A 22,882-nucleotide genomic window follows, 5' to 3' on the forward strand; every position below is an offset into this window, starting at 1 on the left:
AGGTCAATAAAGCCGAATGCACAGTGCGCAGTGGCCGCTAAGAGAGCGAATAGAATGCTAGGTATAATCAAGAAGGGTATTACAGCCAGGACGAAAGAAGTTATCCTGCCGCTGTATCGGGCGATGGTGCACCCACACCTGGAATACTGTGTCCAGTTTTGGTCGCCATACCTTAAGAAGGATATGGTGTTACTCGAGAGAGTTCAGAGAAGAGCGACACGTCTGATAAAAGGGATGGAAAACCTTTCATACGCTGAGAGATTGGAGAAACTGGGTCTCTTTTCCCTGGAGAAGAGGAGACTTAGAGGGGATATGATAGAGACTTATAAGATCATGAGGGGCATAGAGAGAGTAGAAAGGGACAGATTCTTCAAACTTTCAAAAAATAAAAGAACAAGAGGCCATTCGGAAAAGTTGAAAGGGGACAGATTCAATACAAATGCTAGGAAGTTCTTCTTTATCCAACGTGTGGTGGACACTTGGAATGCGCTTCCAGAGGACGTTATAGGGCAGAATACGGTACTGGGATTTAAGAGAGGATTGGACATTTTCCTGCTGGAAAAGGGAATAGAAGGGTATAAATAGAGGATTACTGCTCAGGTCCTGGACCTGTTGGGCCGCCGCGTGAGCGGACTGCTGGGCAAGATGGACCTCAGGTCTGACCCAGCAGAGGCATTGCTTATGTTCTTATGTTCTTATGTTCACCGTTTTTCTTAAGGTGAATAATGTTGATAATAGCAGATTATTAATTTGCATTAGTTTTGCATTTTTTGTATTTCTGCAAGGACCACATCCCTCCTGTTGATGATGTCATCTGATGTACTACAGGTTTACAACATATAAACAAAGCTGCCAGAGCTTTCCAAAGTGGTATATTGCACATGTTGTGGGCTTCCAGCATCTGCATGATCATAGGGCAGGGGTGCCCACACTTTTTGGGCTTGCGAGCTACTTTTTTTTTTTTATTATAATATTTCTTTATTGAGCAAAACCAGCATCACACAAGTACAAGAAAAAGAGCAAAAATACATAAATATATCTGCTAAACAATGGCACCCGCCCGTCCACACGAAGCAGACAGCAGACACAAGATACAGATGGTACATGCCCAAAAGAGGATTTTACAATTACCCTCCCCACCCCTCCCCCACCAGCACCAGAAGCATAGAACAAAGGCAAAGGCAAAAAATCCCAACTCCCCAACCCACCCCACCCCCAGACCAGTGTGGTAAATAACAGCTAGGAACAGAACCAGAAAGAAAACTCAGTATAAGAGGAGACAGAAACAGACCCACAAGAGCAAACCCCACTAAGGGGAGGTGAACCTCCAGGTCCCTGAAGGAGAGCATAACGGACACGTCAGCAATTCAACAATAGACTCCGCTCCCCATGCGGAAGAGTCAGCCAGTACCCCTCCCAAACATCTTGAAATTTGATCCAAAGGCTGTGTCCCTGCTGCTCTGCGTTCCAGCAGAGCTAAATCAAAAAGTGACCCATGCCACTGGGATAAGGACGGAGCTTGCTGTGACCGCCAAAAGACCAAAATGATCCTCTTAGCCAAAAGGAGAGCCTTAGAGATCAACAACCTCTGTGCTACCGAGCAAAGTGGAAGGGCATCACTATCGTAAAAAAGGGCAAAAGCAGGGGTTCATGCAGGCAACGAAGCACAAATGGAGGACAGGAAAGCCCACATCTCCAGCCAAAAAGGCTGGATCAACGGACACACCCAAAACATGTGCCCCAGAGTAGCAGGGCTCAAGGAACACTTGGGACAACAAGCAAAACCAGCACGATGAACTCTGCGGGGAAATAAACATTCTATGCAAAAATTTATATTCCTGCTCTCTATGAAGCATGTTCTGAGAGAGGAAACGCAAGAAAACAAAACAGTGAGAAATCAGAGTGGGTAGAATAGTACAGCCCAAATCAGCGCTCCATGCCCCAGCCAGCATGTCAGCCCGTGCATTAGACAAAGAAGACTGTAAGGCACTGACAAAGAAACGGAGACGCGGAGCCGAGTCCTCCCACACCGCCAAACTCTGACCCAAACTCCTTGCCACCGAAGCACTTAAGGGATCCTGAGCAAGACTCCGAATGTAATGATGAAGTTGTAAATAGCTGAAGGCATCCACACTGTCCAACCCATATAAAGACGCCAGCTCAACAGATGACAAGAGAGTCCCTCTTTCAGAAAGGACATCTCCCACCCTACGAATCCCATGATCATGCCAAACCTGAAAAACTCGGGATTCACTACCCGGACTAAAATGCGGATTTCCCACTAGAGGCAACATAGGAGAGACAGTAAAGTTAAGACTCAAATGTTTACAAAGCATTTTCCATATAGTCCTCATATAGGACCAGACTACATGCCGCCTCTGAGACGAAGCCAACTGCATGGAGGGTGCATGCAGCAGAAATAGACCAGAAACAGGTGCCAAGAAATCCCTCTCCACCGCAAAGGTCAAAAAAGAGGAACTCTCCAAGCACCAATCCCGCACCTGCCGCAGACCACATGCTAAATTATAAGTGCGTAAATCCAATAAACCAAAACCCCCTTGCGCCTCAGGCAACATCAAGATGCGAAGTGGCATGCGAGGCCTCCTCCCCCTCCACAGAAAAACCCGCAGAGCTCGGTACAACACCTCCAAGTCCCGACGACGGATCCAGAGGGGCAGAGCCTCTAGCAAATAAAGCCATCTAGGAACAATCATCATATTATAGAGAAATATGCGACCCCCCGAGGGATACCGGCAACGCACCCCATAGGCGAAGATTCTCAACAGATTTACGGAGCAAGGGCCTCACATTGAGCTCATAAAGACGCTCTACCAAAGAAGGAATATAGGTGCCTAAATATTTCACCTGTTGAGAAGCCTCTTTCAAGGGGAAATCAGACCATACAAAGGGCAATATTAATCGATATTAATGGGCAATGCTTCCGATTTAGATACATTGAGTTTAAGACCCGATAAGGCCCCAAACCTCCGGAACAAGTCCAATAATAAAGAAAGGTTCGTGACCGGATCAGTTAATACCACCATAATATCATCCGCAAAAGCCATGCAACGCAGGGAAGAAGTTCCCATCTCCACTCCTGATATTCGAGGATGCGTTACGTATCTGAAGCAATAAGGGTTCCAGAAATAGAATATAAAGTAAAGGTGACAGGGGACAACCCTGCCGGGTACCCCTCTTCAATGGGAAAACCGGAGAAGCAACCCCATTAACCAACACAGCGGCCGCTGGGTTGGAATAAAGTGCACGAAGAGCCCTCAGGTAAAACCCATCCACCCCATAACGTTGTAAGAGTGGGAAAAGAAATGCCCACTCGACCCTATCAAAGGCCTTTACGGAATCAAAACTAATGGCCAACGCAGGCAATCTCCGAGATGCACAATGAGCCAAAACTATCAAGAGCTTCCGAACATTATGGCCCGCCTGCCGACCTTTCACAAAACCCACCTGGTCTACCCCCACCAAAGAGGGAACAAGCGGCGTTAGCCGATTAGCTAAGATCCTCGCTAAGATTTTAAGATCAACATTAATAAGTGATATAGGCCGATATGATTCCACCGAAAGAGGATCTTTACCCGGCTTAGGCAGTACCGTGATCAAAGCCTGATTCGAACTGGAAGGAAAATGACCCCCATCCACTGCTTGCTCATAATACAGTCGCAACGGATCAGCCACAAAGCCCTGTAAAAGACGGTAGAATTCACCACTGAACCCGTCCGGACCCGGCGATTTACACAAAGGCAAGTGTTTAAGAACCCTCAACACCTCTTCCCTCGTGATAGGAGAGGTAAGGCTCGCGCTTTCAGTGTCCAATAACTGAGACAGGGGTAAAGTGTCCAGATAAGCGTGGATCTGAGCGTCCTGGTTCACCACCTCTGCTGTATACAAGGAGCTATAGAAGCGCACAAATAACTGTTCAAGATGAGACTGGTCTGTTACCAGCCTCCCCCCCGAATCCCGAAGGGAGGTAATGGAAGAAGAACCCCTCCGCGCCTTAGTCAGTTGGGCCAGCATTCTGCCAGGCCTATTACCGAAACAATGCAATCGATATTTATAATAAAAAAGGGATTTCTGGGCTTGCTCGTGTAGGAGGGCATGGAGCGCTGACTGTGCCACCCGAAAAGCATTCTTATGTGCCAAAGTAGGCGAGCGGAGGGCTAAAATTCTGGCCTCCCGCACCTTATGTTCAAGGAGCATAATCTTAGCTGCCCTCATTTTCTTCCGGCGGGCACAATAGGCCAACACAGTCCCTCGGAGTACCACCTTAGCGGTCTCCCAAAAAAGCACCCCATCACCTGCATGCACCCCATTAAGTTCTGCATAATCCCGCCACTGCCGCTCCAGATACTGTTTGAAATCAGGATCTGAGTAGAGCGCCACTGGAAAACGCCAGCGCCCTCCCCCACCAGGGGGCCCTCTTCCCACACTAATATCCATCCATACCATAGTGTGATCCGAGATGACCATAGTTCCTATTTCAGCCTTATGGACCGCATAGAAGGAGGAGCGCGAAAGGAAAATATAGTCTATTCTAGAGGAGGAATCATGCACCTTAGAAGTATGTGTAAAATCCCTCTCCTCAGGATGGCATATTCTCCATACATCCACTAGATCTAAAACATTCAGCCAAGCCTGTAGCCCATTATCCGACCTCCCGGAAGAACCAGAGGACCCCCTGGTGGAATCCAATACAGGATCCAAGATAGAATTAAAGTCCCCCAGCAAAATAGTTTGGGTCACAGAGATCTGGGTCAGTGATATCAAGACCCCCAAAAGCTTTTTATAAAAGGATCTTTGAGAGCTATTGGGAGCATACACAGACATCAGGATAACAGGTTGTTGATACAAAGTGCCCTGCACAAGTACATAATGCCCCTCCGGGTCTGAGATAACTCTGGACTTAATAAAAGGTACAGATTTATATATGAGCAAGGCCACTCCGGCCTTAGCCTTAGAAGCAGAGGCAGAATAGCATTGGCCCACCCATGACTGTCGCAATTTACCATGTTCTTTCTCAGTAAGCTTAGTCTCCTGCAAGCCCACAATATTAGCCTGATGCCTAGCTAAATATTGCAAAATCTTAGTCCTCTTAATGGGGGAATTAATACCAGACACATTCCACGTCACACAGCGCACCCCCTTTTTAGGTGACATCCAGTGAATAGAACCAGTGATACCAACGCACCCAAAAAACCAAAATCTCCTGCCAGGGGTCCCAGCCCTCCCCCCGACAGCCACACTTCCAAAGAACACACATACTATACCCAGCAAGCACCACACTGATCCAGGACCCCCTCCCCTCCCCACTTCCCCCAAACCCCCCCTCCCAATCCCCCGAAAACCACCACTCCTTCATGGAGGGACTCTATGTGACCCAAGCCCCCCCCCTCCAGCCTCCCACACAGAAACCCCGCCCCCAAGATGAGAAAAGAATCAAAGACAAGGGCTAGAAAAGTGGCATCAGACAGACGTGCTGCAGAAAGAAAAAGAACTACACAGGTCAAATCGTAGTAAAACAAGTAGCACAAACAAAACAAACAAGTGCTATAAAAACATCTTCAAACCGGAACAAAATACTGTCCTCATTAATTGGGTGCAACAAGTGTAAATGCAAAGTGGCATAGACATCATGTCCCTGCAGAGAGGCCACCCTCGCTCCATTTGGCCCTCCACTGAAGCTGTAGAAGAAGGCACAGGAAAGAAGCATAGCCTTCAAGTGCATTGTAAAACTTGGGCCCGAGCCGCATCACTAGAGTCAAACATAAACGGCTGCCCATTATAGAGCACACGGAGCTTGGCTGGAAACTGCAGCGTAAAACGCAGCTTGCGCTCGGTGAGCTGTTTGCAGACTGAAGAGAAGCTCCGACGGAGAGAAGCCACCTGTGCAGAGTAGTCCTGGAATAGCAGAACCCGCTGATTCTGGAACTGTAGATCTTTTCTTTGGCGGTAATTCTTGAAAATCAGATCTTTGTGGGCAAAGTTAAGAATACGCACAATCACCACACGAGGCCTGGGCATACCTTCCTGTTTCCTGCCCAACCGTTGCGCTCTTTCTATTCTCAAGGGGCCCAAGCCATGTGCAGCCAGCAACTCAGATACCATCCATTTTTCCAGGGTAGGAAGCAGCTCCACATCCGATATTGTCTCAGGGATACCCACCAAACGCAGATTGTTCCGCCTAGAACGGTTCTCCTGGTCCTCCAATTTTTCCTCACAACTGAGAACTTTGCTACGCAGTTGGTTCAGCTCCTCCTGTACTGCAATAATAGAGTCCTCCGCTGAGCTGACCCTGTTCTCAACCTCAGCCACTCTACCATTAAAATAGGCCACTGTGGTGGAAAGTGTCGCCAGATTTGCATTCATTTCGTCCAAACGGGAGCCCAGGGCAGTTACAACCGCTTCAGTGAGGCGGCTAATTAACTCGTCACCCACCGGATCCGTCGCATCCGCAGAGCCCGCCGTTTTCCCTTCAGTTCCAGGCCCCAACTTCAGGCGCTCACGCTCCTTTTTGCCTGTTTTCGCTGCCATTTCCACTCCGGTTTTGTGTACAAACCTGTCCATAAGCCCCAACAAAACCGAAGGAAGCTCTTAGGGCGAAATATAGTCGGCGAATATAGTGCAAGGAGGCTAGATCAAGGGGAGAACCGCGGAGCTCAAGGGAAACGCGTCTTCCCTGCTCTCTGCACGGCCACGCCCCCCTCGAGCTATTTTTAAAATGACCAAGTCAAAATGATCTACCAACAATAAAATTTAAAAAAACACAAAGCACACTGTACGCAGAGAAAATGTTAATTATCATTTATATTCTGAGTTTTTTTTTCAAAGAGATCAAGGCAGATGACTTTATGCAATGTCACTTCAGTAACAACCATACAAAAATAGACAAATATACCCCCCTCCCTTTATACTAAACCGCAATAGCGGTTTTTAGCGCAGGGAGCTGCGCTGAATGCCCTGCGCTGCTCTCGATGCTCATAGGCTCCCAGCGTTAAAAAACGCTATTGCGGTTTAGTAAAAGAGGGCCATATTGCAAAATATAGACAGCAGATATAAATTCTCAAAATGGCCACATTGAAAATAAAATTGAAAATAAAATCGTTTTTCCTACCTTTGTTGTCTGGACATTATTCAAATCTTGTTGGTCCCAGGCTCTGGTTGTCTTCTGATAACTTGCTTGCCATGGTCTCCTTCTTTTTTCTTTCTCTGTGATAACCATCAATCTTCTATCTCTGTCCTCCCCTTCCATTTCCCTTCCCTCCCCTGGAAGTCTGGCATCTTTCCTTTTTTTCATCTCCATCCACAGATCCACCCTTCTCAACTACCCTTTCATCGAGCATCTCTCCCTCCTTCCCCATCACCCCAGGGTCCACCATCTCTCCCTTTCTTTTCCCAACTACCCTCCTATCCAGTATCTCTTCCCCCCCCCTCCACACCATCCCTTGTGTCCAATTTCTCTCCCTTTCTGTTCCTTCCCTCCCTAAATCCACCATCTCTCTCCCACTCCTCTGTTTTTAGACCCATTATTTCTTCCCCCCAAAGTCCGGCATATGCAGGTCTCTTTGAACCCCCCTTCCCTCCCTCCCTCCCTCTGTCCGTGTATTTCTACACCAGGGCCCCAAAGGCTTGCACTCCACCTCTTGAAGGCCTGTCTGTCCCCCTGAAGGTCTGCACCCCCCCCAAAGGCCTGCACATTCACCCTTGAAGGCCAGCACTACTCCTTGAAGGTCTGCCCCCTCCCCCTCCCCCCGGAAGGCCTGCGTGTTCCTCCCTGCCCTCCCACATCCATTTACCTAATTCCTGCAGGGAGCAGCTTGCAGAGAGGATCGCTGGTACTTTAGCAATCCTTGCAGGTTGCCATAGGCCTCAGGAGCTGTCTTTCCTCTGCCCCGATCCTGTCTGTGACTCAGAGGAGGGGCGAGACCGTGGCAGAGGGAAGACAGCTTCTGAGGCCAATGGCAATCTGCAAGAATTGCTAAAGTACCGGGAGGCCAGGGAGAAAGCTGGATGTCGCCCAGCAGCAGCTGCTCGCCCAACAGCTACAGCAAGATGTGGACCAACCCCAAACTCTCTGTGGAAAGCAATGAGGGCAAGCTGCCCTGCGCGGACTACATCAACATGTCCACAGCCAGCGGCTCCATGACCAGCACCCCTCCCGATTGCTACCTAAACCTGACTCCCTTCCCCGCTCCTTTAAGCACGTCCACTGCCAGAAGGACGAGAGCGCATTATGCCCCTCTGCCGCCTGCTCTGTGCCGAGGACTCCTCTTCCTCCTCCACCAGCAACGGCAGCCTGGGGGGCCTGGAGGGAGGCGGGGACTGAACGTGCTGACTTTTGATTGGCTTGCATTCTTCAAGAGGCGGGCCAGTCAGGAGGGGAAAACAAACCAGAAGGGAAGGGAACCCGGCTCTGTGATCGACTGGGGTTGCCTGAGCGATCGACCGGTCGATCGCGATCGACGTATTGGGCACCCCTGTCATAGGGGATCACCTCTGTTCTTTCAGTTGAGAAAAACACTGTTTTTGTAGTTTTCTTCATTTTTTGGTTTGGCCACACCTGCACCAGAGCCATATTTTTATTGTTAAAACTATTTGATTCTACACTAGATATTTCTCACTAGTGTGCCAGAAACAGAAGACTCCCAGTGCCTCCAGGAAGCATGAGCAGTGCAACAGAACAGTGTCTGTCATTGATACTCATAAGTTGTGCCTAATGTACTTTAGACCAAAATGTGACATCTTACTTGTTCTACTTGTCAAAAAATGACATCTATTGGTTTTAAGCTCATTGGTTCAACTAAACCTGACTTAAGTGCATCTGAGTCACTGATGCTACCCAAGAATCCTGGAGCCATACTAGATGCTGTGGATGAACCAACTTCAGGGAAAAATTTATCCTTCCTGTTGTTGAGCATTGATTAAGGCCATTGAGATTGACCATCATTGAAGTCAGCATATGAATGATTTTGCTGCGCTAACTTCAAGTATACAGTATGGTTTGTGATGGTGATGTTGAGAACAGAGGTTGAGGCAGCCGCCATTCCTACTCTGAAGCATCCCCACAATGAAGATTTCTCATCCTCCTTTACTTCAGGGACATTCTGCAATCTTTCAGGGCCTTTGTTCCAGCCACTGATACAGTTCATATAACTAAGGCAGATATATTACTTATCATTTCTATAACCCTGTAGATGTAGCAGCCCTATACATTAAAACATTCAAGAGACAGTCCCTTCTAAGTAGAGCTTACAGTCTAATCAGCAGATAAGCAGGGCAAGTAGGGGGACAAGGTTTCTCAGGCATGGATGCTTTATAAGTGTGTGGGGCTAGGAATTAAAAAAAAACTTTGAAAAAAATGGGCTTTTAAGCTGGATTTGAATACTACTAGGGACAGAGCTTGACATACTGACTCAGGCATTCTGTTTTTGTGTATGGTATAGCAAGAGGAAAGGCATGTATTCTAGAATTGGCAGTAGAGGAGAAGGGTACAGATAAGAGAGACTTGTCTGATGAACACAGTTCCCGGGGAGGAGTATAGGGAGGGATAAGAGAGGCGAGATATTGAGGAGCTGCAGAGTGAATGCACTTGTAAGTCAGTAAGAGGAGTTTGAACTGAATGCAGAAATGGATAGGGAGCCAATTAAGTATCTTGAGGAGAGGGGTAATGTGAGCATAGTGACTCTAGTGGAATGTAAGATGTGCAGCAGAATTTTAAACAGATTGAAGGGAAAAGAGATGGTTACATGTACCACCTTTACAAAGCTTGCTGTCAGCATTTTCTGTTGGCCTAACCAATGTCAGCAAAGGCCTATGGGGCAGATTGTGCATATATAACACACATACAACATCGGTGCCATTGAAAAAAAGAAGCCCTAACAGCAGTGACAGGAAGCTGTTTCCCCTGTCACTGCTGTTAGTGCTCTGTGCATGTGTCAGTCGCTCACTGAGCGATTGATCCGTCAGGTTTGCATACAAATGATTTGTACCTCCATGTAATCTATCATTTGGAACCTCGTGTCAATTTTTTGATTTAAAAAATCTTTTCAGCTGTTTTGGAAATTGAGGAGAGTTAGAAAGTGTTTTGATCACTATTATTTCTGACTATTAGTTCACTCTCTGTTTTTGCCATTAATAGACTATTGTAACATCATTCATTTGGATGCTCAAAATCGCTCAAAATCTTACACAAATTGCAAACTTTACAAAATACTGCAATTCGGTTAATCTTCAGATTGGAAAAAGGAGACAGATCCAACACTTTTCCCTTTCTCTTCCTTCCCTCACTCTCTTCTCACATTACTCTCTCTCTTTCCAACTGCAGCAACTTGTGACTCTGGGTACGTCATTTAACTCTCCATTGCCCTAGATACAAAATGAAAACCTGTTTAATATGTAAGTTGCTTTGATTGTAACCATAGAAATGTGATATATTAAACCAAATCCCCCTTTCCCTTCCTGAAAGGAAGACTGAGCTACTTATCTTTCCACCTAAACAATACAATACATTTATTTATATACTATAAATACCTCAATAAACTTCAGGGCAGTGATGCTACTTCCCTTCTCAATAGATCTTATTCAGAACTTGGGGGTATATAATATGTAAATTGATTTGATTGTAACCACAGAAATGTGATATATTAAACCAAATCCCCCTTTCCCTTCCTGAAAGGAAGACTAAGCTACTTATCTTTCCACCTAAATAATACAATATAACAGGGGTCAGCAAACATTTTTTGTAAAGGGCCAAATAGTAAATATTTTAGTTTCTGCGGGCCAAGGGGCAAACTCAAGGATATTTTTGTAGATAGGTCTAATTAAATAACAAGCAAAAAATAAGTTTTTACAAATTTATTGAACAAAATATACCGTAATAATCATTTTCATTTTTCATTTTCGTGAAGAAATTGCGTTGTGATGAAATTTTGGATTGGATATGCACTGGTCATAAAACGAGAATGATAAACGATAAAGACAACTATTATAGATTCATGATAGAACAAGCAGAATAGTGATACACATAGTTCTATAAATGCTGCCGAATTGTAACTGTGACCACGTGGCGTCACAGCAGAGGCCATCAAGAGCGAGAGAATGAGAAACTAAAGGAGTGCCACATGCGGTCTTTCTCACAATTCCACAATTTGGCTGTCAGCTGTTATAGTGTGTACTTTGAAATTTTAAAGAATTTAAAATTGTAAAACCCATTCTTAGCTTGCAGGCTGTTCAAAAAGAGGCAGCGGACTGGATTTGACCCATGAGCCGTAGTTTGCTGACCGCTGTAATACAATATTTATTTATATACTATAAATACCTCAATAAACTTCAGAGCAGTGATGCTGCCTCCCTACTCAATAGATGTTATTCAGAACTTGGGGGGGGGGGGTGAGGCCTGGAGGACACCCCAGTTAGAAATGTTTAGGAGTTTGGAAGAGCAGACTGTTGGCTTAAACAGGGGTTGATCCTAACAGAACCTAGTTGAATCCCTGTTCCACTGTGTTTGGGTTGGGCAAGTCACTTACCTTACAGAAGATCTCTTGCTCATTTGTGGACTATTTAATCGGGATTCCAGATGGAGAGTTTGCAGTTAGTTATCAAATACATTCTTGAATGGCTACTGCACCTAATCTTTTTAACATACGACTGTTTAACCTATAGCGCAACCCCCCCTCCAATTTATACCCAGGTAATACAGTATCCCATTGATTGTTCTCCTTCCACCAGGTCTCTGAGATGCCTATTATATCTACCTCATAATTCAGTGCTATATAATCTAACTCTCTTATTTTATTTTGTAGGCTTCTAGCATTTGTGTACAGACACTTCAAATTGTGTTTTTTCCGTATAACTACAGGATGCTGAGAAGACAAGGAAAATTTGAATCTATTACTCTGCCTTCCTCTTAAACCGTCATGGCTTTCTTTCACCATTATTGAAACCTCTTTACTGGGACTTTCTAAATATCCTGTATCAATTGTATCCTTCAAGGATATCTCACACTGAACCATCCATTCCTGGGCGGCTGTCGGCTTTCCCCCACATCTCAGTTTAAAAGCTGCTCTATCTCCTTTTTAAACGTTGGTGCCAGCAGCCTGGTTCCACCCTAGTTAAGGTAGAGTCCATCCTTTTGGAACAAGCTTCCCCTTTCCCAGAAGGTTTCCCAGTTCCTAACAAATCTAAATCCCTCATCCCTGCACCATCGTCCCAACCACACATTGAGACTTCAGAGCTGTGCCTTGGGTCCTGCACGTCGAACTGGGATCATTTCTGAAAATGCTACCCTGAAGGAACTAGTTTCAGCTTTATCTACCTAAGAGCCTAAATTTGGCTTCCAGAACCTCCCTCCCACATTGTCCTTTGTCATTGGTACCTACATGTACCATGACAGCTAGCTCATCCCCAACGCTATCTAAAATCCTATGTAAGTGACACGTGAGATCCGCCACCTTCGCACCAGGTAGGCAAGTGATCAGGCGATCCTCATGCCCACCAGTCACCCAGCTATCTACATGCCTAATGATCGAATCACCAACTACAACAGCTGTCCTAACCCTTCCCTCCTGGGCAGAAGCCCTTGGAGACACACCTTGGTACAAGAGGATGTTGCATCCCCTGGTGGGCAGGTCCTAGCTACAGGATTATTTCCTACTTCACCAGGGTGATGCTCTCTTTCTAGGAGACCTCTCTCCTCCAAGGCAGCACAGGGCTATCAGAATGGAGGTGGGACTTCACTAAAACATTCCTGTAGGTCTCCTCTATGTACTTCTCTGTCTCCCTCAGCTCCTCCAAGTCTGCTAATCTAGCCTCAAGGGAACATACTCATTCTCTGAGAACTAGGAGATCTTTGCTGCGAACACACACATATAACTTCTCGCCAACCGGGAGAAAATCATACATGTGACACTCAGCAAAAGACTGGATAGCACCCCTCTTGCTGATGGACCAGTGTTAGCATCTTGTTATCGAGCTGCTTAATTAATTAATTAACCTTATTAAGCTACTAGGAATATATTAGACTAGTATAGAGTAGTGCTGCCTGATTCAGGAAAAAAAATTTCGATTCGATTCAGCCTATTGAATCAGTGATTCGATTTGATTTTCCTGCTCAATTGGTTGTTTTTTCAAACATCCTGGTGGGTTTATTTTATAGTCTCTTCACCCCTTTTATAGCCTCTTCACCCCCTTTGCCCTCTCCTACCTACACTGGTGCTGTGGTGTGAACAAACAAACAAAAAAGACTTTTCCTCTCTGTTAAATCCTAGCTCACGTTCTAGGTCTAACACCAGCTTTGGCAGGATACACATTTCAAATCTGACATATTGTAATCACAAAACAGAAAATAAAATTATTTCTTCTGCTTTTTATTGTCTGGTCATTATTCAAATCATGTTGGTCCCAGGCTCTGGTTGTTTTCTGATAACTCGCTTGCCAGGATCTCCTGCCCATTTGTCGTTTCCTTATTTCTCTGTGATAACCATCCATCTTCCATCTCTGCCCTCATCTTCTGTTTCCCTTTCCTCCCCCGGAGGTCTAGCATCTTTCCTTTTTTACATCTCTCTCTTTCTCTACTACCCTTTCATCCAGCATCTCTCCCTCCTTCCCCACTACCCCAGGGTCCACCAGCTCTCCATTTCTCTTCCCAACTACCCTCCTATCCAGTATCTCTATACCCACCCCCCTCCACACCATCCCTTGTGTCACCTTCTCTCCCTTTCTGTTCCTTCCCTCCTTAAATCCCATTGTCCATCATCTATCTTCCTCTCCTGTTTTTAGACCCATTATTTCTTCCCCCCCCTCCATCCCACCCAGTCCGGTATATGCACATCTTTTTGAACCCTCTTTCCTCCGTGTACTTCTACACCAGGGCCCCCCTACCCCTGAAGGCATGCCCCCCTAAAGGCCTGCATGTCCTCCCCCATGTCCAGCATTTGTTCTCTTTTCATCCAGGTCTTTCTATGCCTCTCTCTCTCCTTCTTTCCTCCCTCAACTGACTCACATTGAAAATAGGAAGCCAATGGCGTGACTAGAGAAGAGGTGTCATGTGGACAGCTGTATTTAGGACCAAATGCAATCCTTTCATGCCTAAAGTAATACCTGGAAACAGCGAATTGCAATAATCAAGACTTCTTGTAATAATGAACTATCTTGATCAGATTGTATTGGTCCAAAAATGATCTTAATTGACGGACCATGCGCCACTGATAAAAAACAAAAAAAGCATTTGTCTAAGGCATGTAATGTGTGCTGGGTTTAGCACACCTAATTATTCTGAAACTTTACCTCCTTATGGTGAAAGGGAAGCAGCATATTTTCCCAAAGTATAGCACCTATCTGAAAGTTGCACTGACTACTAAAACCGCACAAATCGCTTTGCGCGCATGTCTATTTTCCCTTGCGATCCTCAGGAGCTGACTACTGCAAGAGCAGAGACTTATTAGTAAATAGAGTCGTTGGGTTAAAATTTAATTTGAGTGAGAAAGAGAAAACTGCCACACGAGAGCAAGAAGTCGAAAAACAGCTCAGCAGCGTGCGACCCCCCCGCCCTGGGCAACCATACTCGCTCACCGCAAAGCATCCGCCTGGGTCGCTCTCTCACCATGGCAATGCTCTGCCTGCCTCCTCCTGCACTCGATTGGCAGTTGGGTCTCACTTCCTTCCCCCGGCACACCTTCACCATTGGACGTTTCCACCATCTGCAGCCGCAGAAGAGGGGTGGTAGGAGGCATAAGGTCATCACTCTCTCCAAAGTGGCAGCCGTTGGTGTGTGAAGGAGCCGCGGCAGAGGTAGGATGACAGGAAGGGAGTGAAAGTGACATCAAGCTCAGCCCCCCCCCCCCCCCCCCGCTACTGCCACTACCATCGCTGCGCATCACGATCTACGTCATCCGACCTTGTCAGCCTTCTCCTTCACTTCGGCCTGGAGGGTTGCTATAGGAACGTTTTGCTTTGGTATCGGTCATGTTATCCTTGGCCGGTGACTCAGTCACCGAATCAGAAGGCCAATTTTTTTTTTTTTTAGGAATCGATTCGAATCGATTCACCCAAAGTGAATCGGTGAATCAGGCAGCACTAGTACAGAGAGCCTTAGGATTATATTATACATATGCTTTGTTTAGTGTTTGTTTCTTAGATAGTCTTAGGGTTATAGTGTATGCTTATTTAGTGTTTGATTCTTTGCAGGTTATGAAATATAAAGAGTTCTCCTGCTGTCCTAATTAGAATAATTGACAATAAATTAAGACTATAAGTAAAGAAATGAGCTAGGGGAAGGAATGGAGACTAAGCTGGATCCTGCTCTGCCTGCCAGAAACTATCTATAGCAGATGGTTCAAGCTTACAAAACTGTAAGCTTTATGGAGACTAGCTAAGTAAACTTTTTCTTTTAAGATCTAAACTAGCTATAGAAGGGAACTTACAATTCAGCTTTTCTTCCCAAACCTATCAAAGCTCAGAGCAAAATAATGTATACTTGCCTAAAGGTATGTCTTCTCTCAGAAAGACAATGTCCTCTTCCTCCTTTTTCTTCTCTCATAACTTTTATGGGTGACATACCATATGCATTTGCTTTTGTATCTTTTAGACTCTAAGACTATAAATTCTGTAGGGATTGGGGCTTCGGTAAAAGCCTCTTTCATTGTTTAATGACTAGAAATATTTTTATAGAGCAATTTTACTTGATTTTTCAGACAGATTTATAGTCTAAAAAATGTAGGCAGTATTGATATTATCCCAAGACAAGCAGGCAGGTATTCTCACTAGTGGGTGATGTCATCCGACAGAGCCCCGATACGGACATCTTGCAAGCATGTCTTGCTTGAAGAAACTCAGAAGTTTCGAGATGCCCGCACTGCACATGCACCAGTGCCTTCCCGCCCAATGGTCCGGGCGTGTCTCCTCAGTTCTTTTTCTTCCGCGGAGCTGAGAAGTCTATCTTCAATTTGCGCCCATTGAATCTCTTTTTTTGCCTTCTATTTTGCCGCGGGTTGAGTTCTTTTGGCTCTCCTGTGCATTTATTTCTTTCTTTGATTTCTTTTTTTCAAAAAAAAAAAAAAATTTTTCCTTCCGATACCGGGTCGGCCGCGTGGCTGGGGCCCCGCGCCTTCGACCTTGCGGCGGAGTTTTTCCGGCCTATGTCCCGGCCGATTACCGGTTTCAAAAAGTGTAGCAAGTGCCAGCGCGCGATTTCGCTCACGGACCCTCATCGACGCTGCTTACAGTGTCTGGGACCGGATCACTTCCCGAAATCGTGCCGGCCTTGCTCCACTCTGACGGCGAGAGCGTTTAAGCGCCGCTGTCTACTGTGGGAGTCCATGTTCAAGATGGAAGCTTCATCGGATCCTGCAGCTTTGACATCGACATTGACGGGTGCTTCGACTCCTTCAGCAAAGCCCTCTGCCTCCCCGGCTGCTTCGGGCCTCCTGAAACCGGCATCGTTCACACCGGTTTCGGCCCCGGCTTCGGCGCCGGAGCCTTCCTCCGTCTCCTCGGAGCAGGTATCGACCCCTACAGTTCCACCGGTGGTGCTCAAGGTGCCGAAGACTGGCAAGCAGAAGCACGCAGCACCGAAGGAGTGCGGAGACCGTGCAGAAGGGCCCCCTTTTGGTGCGGATCCCTCCATATCGGCTTCGTTACGGTCCCTTCTGGAGGCTCAGTTCGTGGAGCTCATGCAGACCATGGGGCCTCGACTGATTGCCACCATCCAGGGTGACCTCCCAGCTTCGGCTTCGAGGGGCGGACCGCCCCCTCCTCCTCGCCGCACGACCTCGTTGCTTGGCGAGGAGGAGCGGCGAGCGGTGTCCGGGTCCTCGAGGAGGTCCTCCGTTAGTGCTGTGCCTCCTTTGGAACCGATTCCCTCGAGGAGGGCCTCCCTTAGTGATATGCCTCCCTTGGAGCCCATCCCCTCGAGGAAAGCCTCGTTTAGTGACCTGCCTCCCTTGGAACCGATTACTCCGCCCCATGACTCAGTGTGGCGTCCACCTTCGGGGCCACCCAGTCCTGGGCATAGCAGGAAGCAAGACGAGTTCTTCCGAACCCCCTCTCAAGCCTGGGCGTCGTCAGGGGAGGCACCGACTCTTCCGCCTCTGCGATCGACGGCATCGAGTCCGATCTGCTCCTTGGAGGCGTCTGACCCAGTTTCTCACAGACGGGCTCGATCCCCTTCCAGGCATCGATCCAGACATTCTTCGAAGCATTCCTCTCGGCACTCGACCGTCTCGCCTCAGAAGAAATTGCCTCGGTTGGGGTATGCTGCTTCGACTGGGTCTCCTCCTCCGGGCCCGGAGTTCGAGGACCCCGAGGTTTTCTACTCGTCCTGTTGCTCGCAGACCTCTCTGGAGCCTGAAGCCTCTTCTTCTTCTAGTCCGTCTCGCAGACCGGCGACGGCGGACCAACTGTCCTTTTCATCGTTCCTCAGGCATATGGCAGATGACATGGACATTACTCTCAATGCTGGGTCTCGATATTCCAAGGAGTACCTCGATACCATGCACTTGCCTCGTCCTCCGGCAGAGTCCTTGCGGCTTCCCCTGCACAAGCTCCTCGACCAGATCTTCATGCGATGCTTCGAGTCTCCTTACTCTATCCCTGCGGTCCCTGGCAAATTGGATGCGCGGAACCGCACGGTGCATCATAAAGGCTTCGAGGGTCCTCAGCTTTCTCACCAGTCCCTCCTGGTCGAATCCTCGCTCAAGCAGTCTCATCCTGGCCAGGTCTATGCTTCAGTGCCTCCGGGCCGCGAGGGCAGAACCATGGATAAGTTTGGTCGACGCATCTATCAGAATTCGATGATGGCGTCTCGAGTCCTGAATTACAATTTCCACTTTGCAGCCTACTTGGAATTTTTTCTACCTGTGCTTCGGAAGTTCACACCATACATCGTGTCCCAGGCTAGGTTTGAGTTTGAGGAAGTGGTTGCTTCGCTATCCCAACTTCGGCTTCAGTTAATGCAATCTGCCTATGATGCGTTCGAGCTCTCAGCCCGAGCGGCGGCCTGCTCGGTGGCGATGTGCCGGTTGGCCTGGTTGCGGACCATTGATATGGACCCGAATCTTCAGGACCGCCTGGCGAACGTCCCGTGTGCTGAGGCGGATCTTTTTGACGAATCCATCGAGACTGTCATGAAGAAGTTGTCTGACCACGAAAAGTCCTTCCAATCTATCCTTTGGCCGAAGCCTAAGCCTCAGCAGTCTCGACCTTCTCGTCCGCCGTTGATTTATCAGAGGCGTTATCAGCCGAGGCAAACTCCACCTGCGAGGCAACCGGCGAAGCGTCAGCCACCCCAGAAGGGTCAGCCTAAGTCTCAGTCGCCTGCTGTCCCTAAGACCATTCAGCCTTTTTGACTGTCTCGTCGAGGGCATGACCAACCTCGTTCTGCCTCCCCCTGTTTTTCCCATCGGAGGGCGCCTCCATCATTTTTATCATCACTGGGAGGCCATAACAACCGACCTCTGGGACCAACTGAACCAGGGGTTTTACTCCCGGTACTTCCTTGTTCCGAAGAAAACGGGCGACCTGCGACCCATTTTGGACCTCAGGGTCCTCAACAAATTCCTAGTCAAAGAGAGGTTTTGCATGCTGACACTTGCTTCTCTCTACCCCCTCCTTGAGCAGAAAGACTGATTATGCTCTCTGTATCTCAAGGAGGCCTACACTCATACTCCCATTCATCCGGCCTCTCGCAAGTTCCTCAGATTTCGGGTGGGACATCTCCATCTGCAGTATCGAGTGCTTCCATTTGGCCTGTCTTCGTCCCCCAGAGTCTTCACCAAATGTCTGGTGGTGGTGGCCGCGGCCCTTCGGAACCAAGGTCTTCAGGTATTCCCCTACCTCGACGACTGGCTGATCAAGGCTCCCTCGGCCTCGGGGGTCCTCTCAGCGACCCTGTCAACGATTCTGTTCCTGCAGAGTTTGGGATTCGAGATCAACTTTCCCAAGTCTCATCTACAGCCGCCCAGTCTCTTCCCTTCATCGGGGCTGTCCTGGATACCGTACGTCTCAGAGCATTCCTTCCTTCTCAGCGCATGGATGCTCTTCTTCATCTCTGCCAGTCTGTGTCTTCTCGCCAGACCATCTCAGCGAGACACATGATGGTCCTCCTGGGCCACATAGCCTCTACAGTTCATGTGACGCCGTTTGCCAGACTCCACCTCAGAATTCCTCAGTGGACCCTGGCATCTCAGTGGACTCAGGTGGCGGATCCGTTGACTCGACACATCACAGTCACTCCTGCTCTTCGGCAGTCTCTGCTCTGGTGGATGACCTCTTCGAATCTATCCAGAGGTTTGCTGTTTCATTCTCCTCCCCACCAGAAGGTTCTCACAACCGTTTCCTCGACCTATGCCTGGGGAGCGCATCTGGATGGGCTTCGCACTCAGGGATTCTGGACCTGTGCGGACCGACTCCATCAAATCAATCTTCTGGAGCTCAGAGCCATCTTCAATGCTCTTCAAGCTTTTCAACATCTGCTTCACGACATGGTGGTCCTCATTCACACCGACAATCAGGTCGCCATGTATTATGTCAACAAGCAAGGGGGCACGGGCTCGGCCTCCCTCTGCCAGGAAGCTCTCAGAGTCTGGGATTGGGCGGTTCGCCACAACACCTTCCTCAAAGCTGTCTACATTCAGGAGAGGGACAATGTCTTGGTTGACAAACTGAGTCGTCTTCTCCAGCCTCACGAATGGACACTCCACTCCAAGCCCCTTCATCAGATCTTTGCTCAGTAGGGAACGCCTCAGATAGACCTCTTTGCGGCTCCCCACAATTTCAAGCTGCCTCAGTTTTGCTCCAGGATCTACGCTCCTCATCGCCTCGAGGCAGATGCTTTTCTGCTGGATTGGGGGAATCGCTTTCTGTATGCGTTTCCGCCATTCCCTCTCATTCAAAAGACTCTAGTCAAACTGAAGTCCGAACATGCCATCATGATTCTGATAGCTCCTCGGTGGCCCAGGCAACCTTGGTTCTCCCTTCTACTTCAACTCAGCAGCAGGGAACCGTACCTACTTCCAGTGTTTCCTTCACTGCTTACTCAGCATCAGGGGTCTCTGCTTCATCCCAACCTGCAGTCTCTCCACCTGACAGCTTGGTTCCTCTCAACGTAACTCCGCACCAGTTTTCCCAGGCGGTGAGGGATGTCTTGGAGGCTTCCAGGAAGCCTGCTACTCGTCAATGCTACTCCCAAAAATGGACTAGATTTTCTTCATGGTGTATTTCCAATTCTAAGGAGCCTCAGCGAGCCTCCCTATCCTCTGTTTTGGACTATCTTTTACATCTGTCTCAGTCTGGTCTCAAGTCGACATCTATACGCGTCCACCTGAGTGCTATTGCGGCTTTCCATCAACCTCTACAAGGGAAACCTCTCTCTTCTCATCCTGTGGTTTCCAGATTTATGAAAGGACTTTTTCATGTCAATACTCCTCTCAAACCGCCTCCAGTGGTTTGGGATCTAAATGTTGTCCTTTCTCAGCTTATGAAACCTCCTTTTGAGCCTCTGAGCAAGGCTCCACTAAAGTTTCTCACTTGGAAAGTGGTTTTTCTGGTGGCCCTCACATCTGCTCGCAGGGTCAGTGAGCTTCAGGCCTTGGTGGCGGACCCACCTTTCACAGTATTCCATCATGACAAGGTGGTCCTCCGCACTCACCCGAAATTCCTGCCTAAAGTGGTCTCTGAATTTCACCTCAACCAATCCATTCTGCTTCCAGTGTTCTTTCCAAAGCCTCATTCTCATCCTGGAGAATCAGCTCTTCACACTCTGGACTGTAAACGTGCTTTGGCTTTCTACTTGGATCGCACCAAACCACACAGAACTGCTCCTCAACTTTTCATCTCCTTTGATCCAAACAAGTTGGGCGACCTGTATCGAAGCGCACCATCTCCAACTGGATGGCGGCTTGTATCTCTTTCTGCTATGCCCAGGCTGGATTACCCCTTCCCTGTAAGGTCACAGCACAGAGGGTCAGAGCAATGGCAGCCTCTGTAGCCTTCCTCAGATCGACACCGATTGAGGAGATTTGTAGGGCTGCCACTTGGTCCTCGGTTCATACGTTCACCTCTCATTATTGTCTGGATACTTTCTCCAGACGGGATGGGCAGTTTGGCTAAACTGTGTTACAAAATTTGTTCTCCTAAGTTGCCAACTCTCCCACCATCCCATTGAGGTTAGCTTGGAGGTCACCCACTAGTGAGAATACCTGCCTGCTTGTCCTGGGATAAAGCAATGTTACTTACCGTAACAGTTGTTATCCAGGGACAGCAGGCAGCTATTCTCACGTCCCACCCACCTCCCCTGGGTTGGCTTCTCTGCTAGCTACCTGAACTGAGGAGACACGCCCGGACCATCGGGCCGGAAGGCACTGGCGCATGCGCGGTGCGGGCATCTCGAAACTTCTGAGTTTCTTCAAGCAAGACATGCTTGCAAGATGTCCATATCGGGGCTCTGTCGGATGACATCACCCACTAGTGAGAATAGCTGCCTGCTGTCCCTGGATAACAACTGTTACGGTAAGTAACATTGCTTTGTAAGTAAAAACATGATTTTAAGAAACAAATCATTTCAACTAAAGTAAGTGTTTCGGAGGAAATGATAATGTTCTAAAAAGGGTCCTTAGAACACATTTTGTCTTAGATAGTATACTGTACATTGGCTTGCAGTGCAATTGTAGAAGATTTGAGGTATACTAAACTAAACTAAACTAAACCTTAGGTTTGTATACCGCACCATCTCCGCATGCGCAGAGCTCGGTACGGTTTACAGAGGTTAAGAGGAAAGGAATTACAAAGAAGGGATATAGGAGAGGGACTGAGAAGATAGAGAGGGGCAGGGTACTAGAGAACGGGAGGAGATTAGATTTTTGAGAAGAGCCAAGTTTTCAAGCGTTTACGGAAGGATTGGAAGGAGCTAGAATTTCTGAGCGGGGATGAGAGGTTGTTCCAGAGTTCCGTGGTTCTATAGGGGAGGGATGTTCCAAGTTTTCTGTCTGTGATTTGGATATGACTGTGGTGTTGTATTCTGTTTGTGCGTATTTTCTGTGTAGAACTCATTAGCAGTTCCACTTGTCCTGTTTTATCTATAGTAGGTGTATCGGTATGCTAGGTCACAGTATAATAGTGTTGGCTATTCAAAGGTAAGGTTCTTGTTTGAATCATAGAATTAGTGCTTCTGTTCTATGCAGGGCTGTGGAGTTGGAAGAAATTTTGGATGGAGTCAGTAAAAGGATGATGTATTGATAATGTATATGGTCATGCTGTGGCCATAATTAAGTAGACAACAAGAAGGCAAAGAAGGCGTCTTTTCAACCAAATGTTCAAGTCTTATTCAAAAAACGTTTGTCCCAACAAGGATCTTAGTTTTGGTGTATGATGTACACCTTCCTCAGGGGACCCTTGGCTGGTAGATACAAAGTGCAAAATACACTGTGATTGCCTCCACAAGACTTCCTTGCCTTCTTGTTGTCTACTACTCTAAAGCGAGGTGTTCTCCTGTTTGCCTGGTGGCCATAATTAACCTATTTTTCAGATAATTGACATGATGTAGTATTGTGTTCCAAGATTCATATAGAGCTGCCTATAGGTGGCTTGCTTGGTGGCAAATTGCTGATGTCCCTGGTTGTGATACCAGTGTTTAATCACGAAGGAGTATATATACACAGAGTGACAGGTACAACTTTGGTAGCCTTGTTTGGCAGACTAGATGGAGCATACAAGTCTTTATCTGTCATCATTTACTATGTAACTGTGTTTGAATTTGTACATGTACGTGATTTTTTTTTTTAACAAAAATGCCTAAGTATAAAATTGAGGACCGTTTAGATTATGTAAAGCTCTAGAAAAAAACCAGGCCTCATCTCTTCCTGATTTTATTCACCAAATC

General features: G+C 47.4%; 1 protein-coding gene across 4 annotated transcripts in view; it reads left to right on the forward strand.

Moving 5' to 3' along the window:
• Positions 1-22,882, forward strand: part of CCDC171 (coiled-coil domain containing 171) — a 608,461-nt gene that overhangs the window by 368,063 nt on the left and 217,516 nt on the right. The window lies entirely within an intron of this gene.

This window comes from Geotrypetes seraphini, chromosome 1, assembly GCF_902459505.1.
Source record: "Geotrypetes seraphini chromosome 1, aGeoSer1.1, whole genome shotgun sequence".
NCBI classification, from domain to species: domain Eukaryota; kingdom Metazoa; phylum Chordata; class Amphibia; order Gymnophiona; family Dermophiidae; genus Geotrypetes; species Geotrypetes seraphini.